This window comes from Panthera tigris, chromosome A1 (assembly GCF_018350195.1).
Source record: "Panthera tigris isolate Pti1 chromosome A1, P.tigris_Pti1_mat1.1, whole genome shotgun sequence".
NCBI classification, from domain to species: Eukaryota; Metazoa; Chordata; class Mammalia; order Carnivora; family Felidae; genus Panthera; species Panthera tigris.
In genome coordinates, this window is record NC_056660.1 from 143,189,385 (window position 1) to 143,204,330 (window position 14,946).

The following is a 14,946-nucleotide window of genomic DNA, read 5'->3' on the forward strand; positions in this document are numbered from 1 at the left end:
ATTTCTCAGAATGTTGTCTCTTTTGGGAAAATATCTATCAAGTTCCTTTCATACAGAGTTGTTTTATCACTGTGCTGTAGCCCTGAAACTAACATAACATTCTGTGTCAACTACACTTCAATAACAATATAATGAAATGAAATACAGAATATTTAAGATTCTGGGGAAAAAAAGAACCAATCAGAGATGAAGAATACCATAAATGAAATTAAAAATACACTTGATGGAATAAACAGCAGTCTAGATGAAGTAGAGGAATGAATTAATGAAGTGGAAGACAAAGTAACAGAAAGTAATGAAGCTGACCAAATGAGAAGAAAAAATATGCAAATTAAGAAAAGTCTTAGGGAACTCAGTCTCTACATCAAACATAATAATATTTGCATTATAGGGATCATAGAAGAAGAGGAGAGCAAAGGCTGCAGAAAATTTATTTGAAGAAATAATAGCTGAAAACTTCCCCAATCTGGAAACAGATATCCACATCCAGGAGGCACAGAGATCCCCCTAGAAAATCAACTCAAGGAGGTCCACACCAAGACACATAGTACTGAAAATGGCAAAAAGTAGTGATAAAGAAAAAAACTTTAAAGCAGCAACAGAAAAGAAGATAGCATCATTAGATTCTCCCTGTATGTAAATATCAGCAGATTTTTCAACAGAAGCTTTACAGGCCAGAAGAGGGTGGCATGATATATTCAAAGTCCTGAAAGGGAAAAACCTGCAGCTAAGAATACTCTATCCAGCAAAGCTATCATTCAGAATACAAGGAGAGATAAAGAGTTTCTGAAATAAAAAATAAAGGAGTTTGTGACCACTCAGCCTACCCTACAAAAAATATTAAAGGATACTCTTTGAATGGAAAGGAAAGAACATAAGTGAGAGTATGAAAAGTAAAAAAAAAACAAAACATAAAAGCAGTAAAAGTAAGTATTTCTGTAAAAATAAGTCAAAGGATTCACTAAATAAATAAGAGGATGTAAAACACAATACCATATATCTAAAATGTGGGGGACGGGGGAAGGGGTAGAGAATGGGTTCAAACTTAAGTGAATATCAACTTAATATAGATTGCTATACACAGAAGATGTTATACACAAACCTAATGGTAACCACAAATCAAAACTCAGTAATAGACAGGCAAAGAATAAACAGAAAGGAATTCAAGGAAAGCCAATGAACCATGAAAGAGAGCAAGAGAAGAATCACATAACAACTACTAAAACAGCCACAAAATTGGTAACAAAATGGCAATAAATATATATCTATCAATAATAACTTCAAATTGGACTCAAATAAATAAATGGGTCAATGCTCCAATCAAAAGACATAGGGTGTTGGGTCGCCTGGGTGGCTTGGTCGGTTAAGCGTCCGACTTCGGCTCAGGTCATGATCTCACGGTCCGTGGGTTCGAGCCCCGCGTCGGGCTCTGAGCTGACAGCTCAGAGCCTGGAGCCTGTTTCAGATTCTGTGTCTCCCTCTCTCTGTGACCCTCCCCCATTCATGCTCTGTCTCTCTCTGTCTCAAAAATAAATAAAAACGTTAAAAAAAAAAAGACATAGGGTGTTTTAAAATAAAAATGGTGGGGTTGCCTGGGTGGCTCAGTGGGTAAAGTGGCTGACTTCAGCTCAAGTCATGATCTTGGGGTTCATGATTTCAAGCCCTACGTCAGGTTCCGTGCTGACAACTCAGCACCTGGGCCTGCTTCAGATTCTGTCCCCCTCTCTCTCTGCCCCTCCCCCCTCATGCTGGTCTCTCTGTCTGTCTGTCTCTCTCTCAAAAAAACAAACATTGGAAAAAAGAGACCCATCTATACGCTGCCTACAAGAGACTTACTTCATACCTAAACATACCTGAAGACTCAGAGTGAGGGAATAGAAAAACAAGTATCATGCAAATGAAATGTAAAGAAAGCCACGGTAGCCATACTTAAAATGGACAAAATAGACTTTAAAACAAAGACCACAACAAGAGACAAAGATGGACATTATTTAATAATAAAGGGGACAGTCCAACAAGAGGATATAACAATTGTAAAAACTTATACACCCAACATGAAAGCACCCAAATACATAACAAGTTAATAACAAACATAAAGAAATAACCAATAGTAATACAATAGCAGGGGACTTTAAGACCCCACTTATATCCAAGCACACATCATCCAAACAGAATATCAACAAGGAAATTGGCTTTGAATGACACACTGGACCAGATGGATTTAACAGATATATTCAGAACATCCCATCCTAAAACAGCACAATACAAATTTTTTCAAGTGCACATAGAACATTTTCCAGAACAGATCACATATTAGGCCACAAGTCTCAAGAAATTCAAAAAGATCAATATCATTCCATGCATCTTTTGTGACCACAACACTGAAACTAGAAATCAACAACAAGAAAAAGTCTGGAAAGAGCAAAAAAAAAAAAAAAAAAAAAAAAGATTACATAACATGCTACTAAACAATGAATGGGTCAACCAGGAAATCAAAGAAGAAATCAAAACATACATGGCAAGATGGGGCATCTGGGTGGCTCAGTTAAGTGGCTGACTCTTGGTTTTGACTCAGGTCTTGATCTCATGGTTCGTGGGTTTGAGGCCCACATCAAACTCTGTGCTGGCAGCATGGAGCCTGCTTCGGGTTTTCTCTCTCCCCCACTCTCTCTCTTCCCCTTCCCTGCTTTCTCTCTCAAAATAAATAAACATTTAAAACATACATAAAAACAAATGAAAATGAAAACACAACAGTCCAAAATTTGGGGGGTGCAGCAAAACTGGTTCTAGGAAGGAAGTTTAAAACAATACGGGCCTTCCTCAAGAGGCAAAAAAAATCAAAGCAACAACCTAACCTTACACCTAAAGGTGCTAGAAAAAGAAGAACAAACAGAACCCAAACCTAACAGAAGAAAGGAAATAATAAGGATTAGAGTATGGATGGAGCTAGAGAGTCAAATGCTAAGTGAAATAAGTCAGAGACAAATACCATATGATTTCATACATATGTGGAATTTAAGAAACAAAACTAATGAGCAAAGGGAAAAAGAGAGAGAGAGAAGGGGGGGCGGAGAGAGAGGGAAGCCAAGAAACAGATCCTTTACTATAGACAACGAATTGATGGTTACCAGATGGGAGGTGGGTGGGGGGAGGGGGAAACTGGGACTAAGGAGTGTACCTGTCATGATGAGCACTGGGTGATGTATGGAATTGATGAATCACTATATTGTATACCTGAAACTAATGTAACATTGTATGTTAACTCTACTGGAATTAAAATTAACACTTAATCAACAAAACACAACAAAAATAAAATAAAATGAGGACAGAGTACAGGATCTCTTAGGTAACATCAAGCAAACTGACATTTGCATTATAGGGGTCCCAGAAGGAGAAGAGAGAGAGAAGAGGGCAGAAAACTTACTTGAGTAAATAATAGCTAAAAAATTCCCTAACCTGGGGAAGGAAACAGATATCCAGGTTCAGAAACACAGAGAGTTCCACATCATGAATCCCAGGAGGTTCACACCATGACACATAATAATTAAAATGTCAAAGATGAAAGAGAAAGAATTTTAAAAACAGCAAGAGAGAAGCAACTAGTCATATACAAAGGAAATTCCATAAGGCTATCAGCTTTTTTTTCAGCAGAAATTTTATAGGCTAGAATGGAGAGGCATGATATATTCAAAGTGTTGAAAGAAAAAAAAAACACCTATAACCAAGAATACCCAGCAAGAACATCACTCAGATTTGAAGGAAAGATAGTTTCCCAAACAAAATCAAAGAATTCATTACCATGAAGCCAGTCTTAAAATAAATGTTAAGGGGACTTCTGTAAGAAGAGAAGAAATGTCCATAATTAGAAAAAAAAAATTATAAAAGGAAAAATTTTCAGGGCACCTGGCTGACTCAGTTGGTACAGCAGGTAACTCTTGATATTGGAGTTTTAAGTTTGAGCCCCACGTTGGGTGTAAAGATTACCAAAAAATAAAATCTTAAGAAAACAAAAGGAAAAATTTCTTGAGTAAAATCAAACATAAAGGTAGCACAGCAATCACTTATAAAGCTAGTATGAAGGTTGAAAGACAGAAGTAGTAAAATCAATTACATCTAAAAAATTAATTAAGAGGACTTACAAAATAAAAAGATGTAAAATATGACAACACATACATAAAATGTGTTCGAACTTAAGTGACCCTCAAGTTAATATAGACTGCTATATATTTAGAATGTTATACATAAACCTCATGGTAACCACAAGCCAAAAACCTGTAAGAGATACACAAAAAATAAAGGAAAGAAAGCCAAGCATAACAGTAAAAAAAGTCATCAATCAGGGGCTCCTGGGTGGCTCAGTCGGTTGAGCATCCGACTTCGGCTCAGGTCATGATCTTACAGTTTGTGGGTTCGTGCCCCGCATCAGGCTCTGTGCTAACAGCTTGCTCAGAGCCTGCAGCCTGCTTCAAATTCTGTGTCTCCTTCTCTCTCTCTGCCCCTCCCCAGCTCATGCTCTGTCTCTCAAAAATAAATAAATGTTTAAAAAAAAAAGTCATCAATCATAAAGAGAGGAAGAAGCAACAGAGAAGAAATACAGAAACAACCAGAAAACAATGAATAAAATGGCAATATGTACATATCTATTAATAATGACTTTAATTGCAAATGGTCTAAATGCTTCAATCAAAAAATATAGAGAGATGGAATAGACTAAAAGAAAACCAAATCCCATTTAGATATTGCCTACAAGAGACTGACTTCAGAACTAAAGACACATACAAATTGAAAGTGAAGATATGGAAAAGATACTCCATATAAAGGTGGGGGGAAAAAAGCCAGGGTAGCAATACCTCTATGGGACAAAATATACCTTAAAACAAAGACTGTAACAAGCAACAAAGAAGGGCATTGCACGATAATAAAAGGATAAATCCAACAAGAGGATGTAACAATTTTAATAACTATATGCTCGACATTGGACACCTAAATACATAAAGCAAATATCAACCGACATAAAGGGGAAAATTGACAAGAGTACAATACTAATAGGAGACTTCACCCCTACTTACATCAATAGATAGAACATTCAAGCAGAAAATCAATAAGGAAATTTTTTTTTCTCCCTCCCTCCCTTGGAAATGTTTTTGAATGACACATTAGACCAGATGGGTTTAAGAGATATATACAGAACATTCCATCTAAAAACAACAGAATACACAGGGTTTTCTTGTTGTTGTTGTTGTTTTTCAAGTGCACATGGAACAGTCCCTAAGATGGATCACATATTAGGCCCCAAAACAATCTCAACAAATTTAAGAAGGAAATCACATCAAACATCTTTTCCAACCACAACAGTATTAAGGTAGAAATCAATTACAAGAAAAAAAGAAACTGGGAAAAAAAATGAACACATAAAGACTAAACACCATGCTACTAAACAACAAATGGGTCAATGAGGAAATCAAAAAGGAAATTAAAAAATACATGGAAACAAGTGAAAATAACACACAACAATTCAAAAATTTTGGGTCTCAGCAGAAGCAGTTCTAAGAGGGAGATTTATAGTGATACAAACCTACCTCAACAAACAAGGAAAATCTCAATCTAACTTTATACCTAAAGAAACTAGAAAAAGAAGAACAAAGCCCAAAATTAGTAGAATGAAGGAAATAATAAAGATCAGAACAGAAACAAATAAAATAGAGACAAAAAAAAAAAAGAGAGAGAGAGAGGGAGAAAAGATTAATGAAATCAAGAGTTGGTTCTTTGAAAAGATAAATAAAATTAATATCCTTTAGCCAGGCGCATTAAGAAAAAAAGAGAAAGGACCCAAATAAACGAAATCAGAAATTCAAGAGGAGGGGTGCCTAGCTGGCTCAGTCAGAAGAGCATGTGACTCTTGATCATGGGGTTGTAAGTTAGAGCCCCATGTTGGGTGTAGAAATTACTTAAAAATAAAACCTTAAAAAAAAGAAAAGAAATGAAATGAAAGAGAAGTAACAAATGACACCACAAAAATACAAATGATTAGGGGCACATGGGTGGATCAGTCAGTTAAGCATCCATCTTTGGCTCAGGTCATAATCTCACAGCTAGTGGGTTCGAGTCCCATGTTGGGTTCTGTGCTAACAGCTCAGAGCCTGGAGTCTGCTTCAGGTTCTTGTCTCTCTCTCTCTGCCTCTCCCCAGCTCACACTCTGTCTCTCTCAAAAATAAATATTTTTTTAAAAGTACAAAGGATTATAAGAGACTACTATCAAAAATGATAACCAAAAATTGGACAACCTAGAAAAAATTGATAAATTCCTAGAAACATATAATCTGCCAAAACTGAATCAGGAAAAAATAAAAAAATCTGAATAGAATGAATACTAGTAATAAAACTGAATCAGTTATCAAAAAACTCCTGATGAGCTAAAGTCCAGGACCAGAGGGATTGACTGGTGAATTCTACCAAACATTTAAAGAAGAGTTAATACCTATTCTCCTCAAATTATTCCAAAAAATAGGATAAGAAAGCTTCCAAATACATTCTATGAGGCCAGCATTGCCCTGATGCCAAAACTAGACAAAGACACTACAGAAAAAGAAAACCACAGGCCAATATTCCTGATGAACATGGATGCAAAAATCCTCAGCAAAGTGTTAACAAACCACATTCAATAACACATTAAAAGGATCATTCACCATACTCAAAGGGGATTTATTCCAGAGATGCAAGAATGGTTCACTACCTGCAAATCAATTAACACGATACACAACATTAACAAAATTAAGGATAAAGAACATACATTCATCTCCATAGATGCAGAAAAAGCATTTGAGGAAATTTAATATCCATTCGTGATAAAAACTGGTAACAAAGTGGCTTTAGAGGAAACATACCCATCACTTCTCAGCCTTACAGTTAAGATCAAGTGTAGAGGAAACATACCTTAACATAACAAAGGCCCTATATGACAAACCCACAGCTAACATCATTTCAATGGTAAAAAATTGTGACTTTTTCATCTAAGATCAGGAACAAGATAAGGATTTCCACTTTTATTCAACACTGTACTAGAAGTCCTAGCCGCAGCAATCAGACAAGGGAAAAAAAGGACATCCATATTAGTAAGAAAGAAATAAAACTGTCACTAATTGCAGATATGATACTATACATAGAAAACCCTTAGGATTTTGCAAAAAAAAAAAAAAAACCTATCAGAAGTAATAATTCAGTAAAGATACAGGATACAAAATTGATATACAGAAATCTGTTGCGTTTCTCTACACTAATAACAAAGCAGCAGAAAGAGAAATTAAGAAAATTCCATTTACAAGTGCACCAAAAAGAATAAAATACCTAGGAATAAACTGAACGAAGGAATTAAAATACATAGTCTGAAGACTATGAAATGTTGATGAAAAGAATTAAAGATGACACAAATGAAAAAATATTCCACACTCATGGATTAGAAGAATTAATATTATTAAAATATTCATACTATCCAAGGCAATCTACAGATTCAGGGCAATTCTTATTAAAATATGAATAGCATGTGTCACAGAACTAGAGAAAATAATACTACAATTGGTATGGAACCACAAAAGACCCCAAATAGCCAAAGTAATCTTGAGAAAGAAGAACAAAACTGGACATATCACCATCCAGATTTCAAGATATACTAAAATGCTGTAGTAATCAAAACAGTATTGTACTGGCACAAAAAGAGACCCATAGATCAATAGAATAGAGAGCCCAGAAATATACCTACACTTCTGTGGCCAATTAGTCTATGACAAAGGAGACAACAATATACAATGGGGAAAAGACAGTCTCTTCAATAAATGGTGCTGGGAAAACTGGACAGCTACATGCAAAAGAATGAAACTGGGCCACTGTCTTACACCATACACAAAAAGAAACTCAGAATGGATTAAGGACCTAAATATGAGACCTGAAACCATAAAACTCCTATAAGAAAACATAGGCAGTAACTTCTTAGACATCAGTCTTAGCGATATTTTTCTAGATATGTCTCCTCTGGCAAGGGAAACAAAAAGCAAAATTAAACTGTTCAGTCTACACCAAAATAAAAAGCTTTGAACAGCAAAGGAAACCATCAACAAAACAAGAAGGGAACCTACTAAATGGGGGGAAATATTTTCAAATCTATCCTATAAGCAGTTAATATCCAAAATATATAAATTATTACAACACAAAAAAAATTCCAATTAAAAAGTGGACAGAGAAACTGAATGGACATCTTTCCATAAAAGACATTCAGATGGCCAACAGATACATGAAAAGATGTTCAACATCACTAATCATCAGGGAAATGCAAATCAAAACCACCATGAGATATCACCTTATACCTGTCAGGTATTAAAAAGGCAAGAAATGGGGCACCTGGGTGGCTCAGTCAGTTGAGCGTCCAGCTTCTGTTCAAGTCATGATTTCACTGCTCATGGGTTCAAGCCCCGCATCAGGCTCTGTGCTGACAGCCCAGAGCCTGGAGACAGCTTCGGATTCTGTATCTGTCTTCCTCTCTCTCTCTGCGCCATCCCCCCCCCCCCCCACACACACACACACTCTGTTTCTCTCTCTCTCAAAAATAAATAAACATTAAAAAAATTTGGCAGGGGTGGGGGGACACCTGGGTGGCTCAGTTGGTTAATCGTCTGACTTCAGCTCAGGTCATGATCTCACAGTCCCTGAGTTCGAGCCCCACATCAGGCTCTGTGCTGACAGCTCAGAGCCTGGAGCCTGCTTCAGATTCTGTGTCTCCCTCTCTCTCTGTCCTCTTCCGGGCTCATGCTCTGTCTCTCTCTGTCTCAAAAATAAATAAAAACATTAAAAAAAATTTTTTTAAATAAGAAATTTTTTTTAAACAAAAATTTTTTTTTTTTTACAATACAAGAAATAACAAGTATTGGCAAGGATATGGAGAAAAACAAATGCTCCTTAAGTGTTGGTGACAATGTCCATTGGTATAGCCACTGTGGAAAACAGTACGGTGGTGTCTCAAAAATTAGAAATATGGGGCACCTGGTTGGCTCTGTCAATGGAATGTGACACTCAATCTCAAGGGTGGTAAGTTCAGGCCCTAGATTGGGTGTAGAGATTACTTAAAAACAAAACAAAAAATGTTTAAAAAATTAGAAATATCATACAATTCAGTAATCCCACTACTGTGTATTTACCCAATAGGAAAAAAACCCACTAATTTGAAAAGATATATGCACCCCTATGTTTACTGTAGCATTATTTACAATAGCCAAGGTATGAAAGCAACCCAAGTGTCCAGTGATAGGTGAATGGATGAAGAAGAGTGGCGCACACACACACACACACACACACACTGGAATATTATTAAGCCATAAAAAAAAAAAGAGGGGCATCTGGGTGGCTCAGTTGGTTGAGCATCTGACTTCTGCTCAGGTCATGATTTCACGGTTTATGAATTTGAGTCCCACATCAGGCTCTCTGCTATCAGCCAGCCAGCACAGAGGCTGCTTGGGATCCTCTGTCCCCCTCTGTGCCCCTCCCCCACTTACACTCGTGCAAAAATAAATGAACTTTTTTTAATGCCTAAAAAAGAGAGATCTTGCCGTTTCCAACAACATGGATGGACCTATAGTGTAGGGTATTAGGTGAGGTGAAACAAGTCAGGCAAAGAAAGACAAATACCATATGATTTCACTTACATGTGAAGTCTAAAAAAAACAAAACTAAACAAAGGAACAAAAGCAGAAACAGACCCATAAATACAGAGAACAAACTGGTGGTTGCCAGAGGGGAGAAAGGTAGAGGGATGGGCAAAAGGGGCAAAGGGGAATGGGAGGTATGGCTTCCACTTATGGAACAAATGACTCAGGGTAATGAAAGGTACAACATAGGGAATATGGCCAGTGGTGCTATAATAGTGATGTGTGGGGACAGATGGCAACTACACTTGTTGTGACAGAGTCATTGAATCACTCTGCTGCACACCTGAAACTAATTACCATTGTGTATCAACTATACTTTAATTTAAAAAAATACTTGAGGGATGCCTGGGTGGCTCAGTCAGTTAAGCATCTGACTCTTGATCTTGGCTCAGATCATGATCTTGAAGTTCAAGGGTTCAAGCCACGCATTGGGCTCTGTGTTGATAGTAAAGAGCCTGCTTGGGATTCTCTCTCTCTCTCTCTCTCTCTCTCTGCCCTTCCCTTGCTTGTACTCTCTCTCAAAATAAACAAAAATTTTTTAAGTTCAAAATAAAGAAGCAAAAAAATTATAAGAACTCACATTAAAATCTGGATGTTCAGCTTCTCTTAAGAAATCAAAAGTTCTGACTGCTGTCCATAGTGTAGTGGTTATCACATTCACCTCACAAGTGTAAAGGTCCCCAGTTCAATCCTGGGCAGAAACACACTTGTGTTTGCCTTTACTGTAGAATTTTAAAATGTATTGCAGAGTAACAGTAATAAAAATGAAAAGCTCTGGCCACACTATCTGCATTCCTGCACAAGAATCTTAGAGAGAGCTGCGTTCTCCACATTCCCTCTTCATTCAACCCTCTTCACTCATGGAGCTCTTGTCTAGCCCCTAGAAGTGACAGTCTGAAACCCTCAACTTGTGATGTTGAAGGCACAGACAGAGGAGGGTTAGACTCCACCCCTCTGGTCGACACCTATTAGGTGACCTGTTCCTACTTCCACAGCTACCGAATGGCAAGGCCTGGGCTCCAAGCCAGGAGTCCTAATTCCTCCTACCAGCGGGGCTCTACTAGAAACAGATGGCACACTCAATTAGGTAATTTGGATTTTTAATAAAAGGGCCATTTATGAGGTTGGGGCAGGTTTCAGGAAACCAAAGTGGAGAGTACAGTATCCCTCCCCACGTTCCCCTCCACTGGCCAAACAAGAGGGGGGAGCTGCTCCCACCCCTTCCCACCAGCTTTGACAGAGCAAGTGGAAAGAATAATCATCATTCCTGGAGAGGACAGGAGTGCAGTGAGTGTCGGTGGACAACAGCTGTGGCCTTGGATAGATGAGCACAGCAATCCCGCAAAACCGTAGGGAGAAGGAACCAAGGAAATAAGTAGCCCAACCCCATGTCCTCCCCCCCTCCAGTTATTCAAACTCAGCACTCAGGCGTACAAGGGGGTCCATTAATGCAAAATGTTCATCCAGCCCCGTGAGACGGAAAGCAGGGTAGAAGCAGGCAGGAAGTGGGCCTCACTTTTGCCCCCAGACAGAGAAGACCCCAACAAACTCCTCCTCCACCTGAATTGATCTCGAAGTTCTGTGAAGTTCCACCACACTGCCCTGTGCCCCAGGCATCGGACCAAAACATCATATTGCCAACAGACAGGGAGGAGAAAAGATGGACACCAACAGGAATAGCTCAGCTTACCTTCCAGACACTTTGCACACATTCCCTCTAATCTTGCAGGGGAAGGAATTTCTTTCTGTAGGTGAAGAAATTGAGGCACAGGATGGTAAGGACTTGGCAAAGGACACCTACTTTATAAATGTTGGAGGCAAGGTTCAAACTCAGTGTCACTAGCTGCAAACCTGAAGTTATTATATAGTTACAGAAAATATTCATCAGTTTGTGCCAGAAACAGGTAACATAGCAGGCCTGAGATTGTTACCCTTTTAAAAGTCTGTTTGCAAAGTTGGCCCTCGACTGGCATCTGAGAACTTGAATTTTGGTCGTGTCTGGTTTGCCAAAGTCACATGGCTGTTAGCAACAGGGCAGGGACTAGATCCCAGGTTTGGGGACTTGTAGGCTCATGCTCCTCCACTAACTATGAAAGGCTTCAGGGTACTCAAACAGAAAGTATTGACAGAGCATATGTGACAAAGTTCCAGGGATCTCGTGGGAGGCCATCCCCACTGCTGGTCTTGGTGAAGACCTAGCAGAAGGTAGGCACATCCTGGGACTTCCGAAGCCCCCACTTTCCTTCTCTACACCTTCCTCTCACCCTTCTGAGACTTCATGCTTTCATCTTCCCTCAGAGTTCAAACCTGGGTTTACTGGGAGTATCTCTTACTCAGGTGCCATATACTGAGCAGAAGCTGGCTCTTTCAGCCCCACCTGTGCCTCCATGGCCAGCTGCCTTTACGAAGAACAAAGACCCAACAACTTTATACAGGGCCCCTGGTCAACCTCAGGCTTGAGAAGGAACTCACTGGGACTTGCTTCTCAATGCACACTGGGCCTTGCTTACATCAGTGTTGTACTCAAAAACACTGTAACAGATGCTTTTGGTGGCCTGTCCATCTCTCTTACCACTTGTCACCCACTGATGACCAACTGCCAATACCTGCAGTTCTTTATTTCAGAGCATTCTCTGGCACTCAGGCCTTCTCCGCAACCCCCCCCGCCCCTTGGCAGGCTACAAGTGCAGGGGAATTAAGTGATACTCACCTCCCCATCCCTGCCTTATTCTCTCCTCCCCTTCCTAGGGTTCCTTCACCTCCCAAATAAACAGGGTGTACTGCAATCCTTCTCTCAGAGTCTGTTTCTGGATAAACCAACCAGAAGAAAATTTCGCTCAGCACAAGCCCACTCAAATTTTACTTAATCCAGAGTTCGGGAATCTGAGATTTGCATGGATACCCTATGCTCATGAGCAAAAATACATCCACACAGAGAACTTCTCTCTGAACCAACCATTCCAAAGACATCCATATTACTCAGTCACTTGGCTGGACTTTATTAACCCTCCATGAATAGCCCATAAGTCCAATAAGTGGAATGAAAACTAGCACAGTGAAGGAACAGTGGTATTGGATCTCATTCATCTTTTAACCCCACCCACCACCCACCATGACACCCAGCCCTCAGGCCTGGTAAGTCCTCATTAAATATGTTAATCAGAGGAGCAGTTGGAGCAGGCAGCCTCTGCTCCACAAGGCTCCACTCCTAATCCCCTACTAAGTGATCTCCCAGGGCACCCAGGACGATTCCCCCACTCGTACTCTCTCTGCTCATAATGGTGCAGAATCTCACTTGGTCTTGAAGAGTGTGCCAAAAATATGCTCTTGAAACAGCCTGCTTGTTCACAAATACATTTCCATTTTAGCAAGAGCAGCTGTCACTCCTGCTGGACGCCTGCTGGTCTCACCCTTGCCACCTGCCCGAAAGGAAAATTTAATTCATAGAAACTTAAGAGGGCCTAATTCAACCCCTCTTCTAATTCAGAGATCCTCTCAAAAGCCTCCCTGATGTTTGTCATCTATTTCATGAACACTTCAAACAACAGGGAACTCATTGCTACATGCCATAGCCAATCCTATGGTTAGAAGGTTCTAATTATTAAGTTTTTAGACAAATTCTATTTCCAAAAATTTTTTAATGTTTATTTTATTTTTGAGAGATTGAGAGAGAGAGAGAGAGAGCATGAGCAGGGGAGGGGCAGAGAGAGTGAGAAAGACACAGAATCTGAGCTGTCAGCACAGAGCCTGACACGGGGCTTGAACCCACAGACCATGAGATCATGACCTGAGCCGAAGTCGGATGCTTAATTGACTGATTCACCCAGGTGCCCCTAAATATTTATTATTTTTTATTTATAATACATATTATATATGTATTATATGTATTACATATATTATGTATTATAATATATATGTATTATATATTAAACATTTACTATGTCCCAGGTACTATTTTTTTAAAGTTTACTTACTTATTTCAAGACAGAGAGAGAGAGAAAGCAGAGGAGGGGCAGAGAGAGAAGAAGGAAAGGATCCCAAGCAGGTTCCAGGCTGTCAGTGCAGAGACCAACGTGGGCTTGAACCCACGAACAGTGAGATCATGACCTGAGACAAAACCAAGAATCAGACACTTAACGGACTGAGCCACCTAGGAACCCCTTTCTTTTTCTTTTTTTCTTTTTTCTGTGCCTGGTACTATTAAAAGTACTTTATGTGCAAATTCTTTATCACCATCATCCCATCTCACAGCACAGAGACAGTAGTAGCTTTCCCAAGATTATAGAGCTGATAAGTGGCAGAATGAGATTCCAAACCAAGGAAGTCTCACTCCAGAGCCTTCCTGTATTACCTTTTTGTTACTTGGGGCAGAAACATTTCATCATATAACTTAGCCTTTTAGGTCCAGATCCCTGTGAGGTTGTGATGAAAGTCAAGGACCCTCCCCTCTTGCTAATGTGCATATATACACAAAATTTTGCATATCATTTCAGGAAGTCAACCCACTGCAGCCCATGACACCCAGGTTAAAAACTTCTGCAAAATCCCTATCAAAATTCCAATGACACTTTTTACATAAGTAAAAAAAGAAAAAAAAAAACCACTCCTAAAGTTAATGTAACACCACTAAAGACCCCGAATGGCCAAAGAAATCCTGAAAAAGAACAATATAGGAGGCATCACATTTCCTAATTTCAAGCTATAGTCATCAAAAGTGTGGTATTGGCAATAATGATAGAAAAATAGACCAATGGAACAAAACCTAGAGCTGAAAAATAAACCCAAGTATATACAGTCAACTAATATTTGACAAGGGAGCCAAGAATACTCAGTGGAGTAAAGATGGTCTCTACAATGGAATGGTGCCGGGATAATTGGATAGTCACATGTAAGAGAACGAAACTGGATCCATACCTTAACGTCATTCACAAAAATTAACTCATAATGGGTTAAAGCCTTGGGGCACCTGGGTGGCTCAGTCTGTTAAGCAACCAACTCTTGATTTTGGTTCAGGTCATGATCTCACAGTGGGATCAAGCCCGGAGCCTGGTTCTGCGCTGACAGCATGGAGCCTGTTTGGGATATTCTCTCTCCTCTCTCTTCTGCCCCTCCCCTGTTCTCTCTCTCTCTCTCTCTCAAAATAAATACATAGACATAAAAAGCCTTAAATGTAAGACCTGTAGCCATGAAACTCCTAGAATAAAATATAGCAATAAATGTCTTTGACATGGGTCTTCATAATGATTTTTCGGAT